Consider the following 3497-nt stretch of genomic DNA (forward strand, 5'->3'; position numbering starts at 1 on the left):
CTTGAAGTTCTGAGAGTAAGTTGAATGGTTCTCCAGACTAAGAGAGCCAAGAGCTTTGTTTAAACTCCATGACCAAGAGATTCTGTTGTTAACCCATGTGAATTTATTCACTTTGCCCAGCTGTAACATGAGCATGGTAACAATTCTAGTGATGTTGTGAATTATGTGTCTGCCTGGAGTCTTCTTATATTGCAATTTTATTTTGGTATTCTGTGTTGTTTCTCCTACAGGTGTGTCTTTTCTGCTCCTGCCTTGTTTGCCTTCTTAGTGCTCCTTGATTGAGTACATACATGATTGTACACGACCTTGTGACTACAGACAGTTGTACATATTATGGTAGTGTGTGCTTTTTCTGTATTTGTAGCAATGAAGCCTACCAGTGTTGGAAGGGGGCACCCCATGAAAAGGAATTAACCTCCTCAAAGGACAGACCTCGTCAATTCTGACAAATCCTAATGAGAAGATGCAGAAAGTCACAGGAAGGGGGAAATATTTTTAGCTTTTCTTACCTTAAGCAAAAATTGGTTTTACTTCCCAAACACAAAATTCCTCTAACGTTCTCAATCATTTCGTGTTGCTGGAAGATTTAGACCAACTTTTAGGAGTGGAGGAGAACTGGGTTTAAGAATAAGCCAGAGACTATCAGCGGGAACATGAGGCTGTGGTTTGGTGTACAGGAGTAATGGTCACAAATGATAGTATCTGCCTATTTACTAATCCTTAATCCTATTCTCACTATCATTTCTGGAATGTGATCTCTCAAACTAATCCTGATCGTGCCATATATAGAATTACTAATTGTAGAGCACATGGGCAGCAAAGATGGCACTGAGAGGGAGTTGGTGGGCAGAGCCCAATTTGCTTTATGTTCTGTGCGTAACCAGCCTGTGGAAGCTTAGGTGCATGATAGGGTATGACCTTGACAGTGATTGGTTTCTCTTCCTCCCCTCCCATGCCACCTGGTCTTTTTTGCTTTAAAAACTGCTTGCTCTGTGTTAATAAACGAGGTTTCCTCACTTGAGTTGACTCCTTGCTGTGTCTGATTGTCTTCCGAGCTAAGGGAGGCTGGAGAACCAGCTAGTGGGGGACTTAACATTCCTTGGACCCCGTCCGTCTTTTGTGGGACAGACGAATACCCAACATCTGGCGCCACAAGTAGGGCACAAAAGGAAAAGACACCGGTCAAGGCAAAACAGTCTCTCAGGGTAAGTGAAACCCTTACTATGGGTAATGCCATCTCACAGAAGAAGGAGGAGGAGGCAACATTAGGCCTAGAAGGAGTAAAGTAGGACTTGGGATGTGAGAAGGAAAAGGAATGGGTCAAATTGGAGGGAGAATGCACTGAGACATGCACAGTGGAAGTCAAAACGAGGGTGAAAGTTACCCCCTCTGACTCAGGTCCCCCTGATAGTCGTAGGCTCCCTCCCTATTCCCCCGATTGGGTGGGGGGGAATAGGGTAAGACACCCTACAGGACATGCGAGAGGGACCTGCAAGACTTGGACTCCTACCAATGATCCATGTAGGAGCTGAGGGCTGGGGAAGTAACCTACTCAGAGGCCTACCCTGGAAAGGAAGGGCCACCTGGGGGCCTGGAGCCTAGGCCACAGGATTTACATCCCCAAGTGTATCTGGTCAATCTGGCACCAGGAGCAAACAGGCCCTTGGAATGATATCCATGGGAAGCTAAGGATCTTAAAGAGCTCTACAAGGCAGTGGTGGAGGATCACCCGAACTCTCCTTGGGCCCAGACCCTGTTACAGGACATTGCTTATCACCCATGTGTCCATAAGGACTGGCTGGATGTAGCCAAAGCTGTTCTCACCAGTTCTCAGTTGATTTAATGGTGTGCTTTCTTTAAGGAGGAATGTAGAGTGCGAGTGGAGAATAACTGGCAGCCTCAACCCGCAATACCTTTTACTTATGCCATGTTAACAGGGACTGGAGAAGGGTACTCCACTGGTGTCCAACAGGCCACAATACCTGGCCCATACTGTGACCAGGTGAGGCAGGCAGGACTTGCCAGATGGTACAAACTGGATGATGGGCCCACTGAGACCCCCATAGCAGGAGTGAGGCAAAAACCTGGTGAGCCTCTAGCTGAGTTTATAGAATGAGTCCAACAGAGCATTCACTGTAAGCTACCAGCAGGGAACCTCTGAGATCAGTTTGTAAAGCTGCTGGTCTGGGAAGGGATGAATGCAGACCACCGCATGTCCTGCGCAGGATTGAGAAAGAGTTCCCTGAGCAGATGGGTGGTGGCCTCCCAGAATGTGGACAGCAACAGCACCAGTCCCAATCATTAGCTTTAGCTTTACATGCTCAGACATCTGAAATGACTGAGGCTATTACCCAGGCGCTGGCAGCCCAGGGCCAAGGGACCCAAAGACCATCTGGGAGGGGTCTCTTATGGGCAGGAGGGGCAATTTAAGAGGGACTGTTTACAACAATCCCCCTCCAACCGGCCCGGGGGGGGGACCAAACCGCCCCCTACACGCTGCCCCAGGTGCAGGAAGGGATACCTTTTGAAAAAGGATTGTTGATCCAAGTTTGATTTAGATGAGAAGCCTTTAAACTAGGGCAGGGGCATCCTCTAGCCCTGTTTACTCAAGGAGTAACCCCCTCTGCTGCGAGGCACAGGCAGCCTCGCAGCAGGACGACCCAAGTCCTTCCCCCTAGTGGAAGGACTAAGCCCTAAAATAAGTATTCTCATAGGAGGAAAGAGGTTTCACTGCTTAATTGACACGGGGGGAAATCAAACCATACTCAGGGAGGAGGAAGTGCCCTTGGATTGGAAGCTTGTACCTGGGCCCCCTATTTTGGGGGTAGGGGGCAACTCCCAGTCCAAAGAGATGGTTGCCCTTATGAAATGGACTAACCCAGATGTAGAACAGGGAAAGATATGCCCTTTAGTAGCAAACAGCCTCACTGCCAATTTACTAGGGCAAGACATGCTAAGACAAATGGATGCTGTGCTCATTATGGACCATCAAGCTTCCTATGATGATATCCTGGATGGGGAAGAAGCACAAAGGCTTAAACAGGATCTAGAGGGAGTTAAGAAAAAGGATTTTTTAAATTTCATAATTACAGAGAAGAACATAGGGGAACTGCTTGGGTGCACCCCCAATCCTAAAGGCCACTGTTCCCCGAGTACCTCCCATCAGTTGGAAGCCTGGAAGCCCTGTCTGGGTGGAACAGTGGCCATTGACCAAACCTAAACTTGTAGCCATCCACCCTTTGGTGGAAGAACAAGTAAACTTTGGGCATATAGCCCCTTCTATGAATCCTTGGAACACACCTGTATTTGTTATTCAAAAAGTCTCCAGGGCTTGCCATATGCTCCAAGATCTACTTAAGGTAAATGAAAGGATGGAGCTAGGAGGAACGCTCCCAAGAGGCATGCCCTGGACTCCTGCTATACCTTCAGAATAGACATTGGTTGTGATTGATATTAAAGATTGCTTTTTTTTTTCTGTCCCCGTGCTTCCAGATGAC

Source organism: Dipodomys merriami, unplaced genomic scaffold (genome assembly GCF_024711535.1).
Source record: "Dipodomys merriami isolate MVZ:Mamm:240054 unplaced genomic scaffold, mDipMer1.0.p SCAF_101, whole genome shotgun sequence".
NCBI classification, from domain to species: domain Eukaryota; kingdom Metazoa; phylum Chordata; class Mammalia; order Rodentia; family Heteromyidae; genus Dipodomys; species Dipodomys merriami.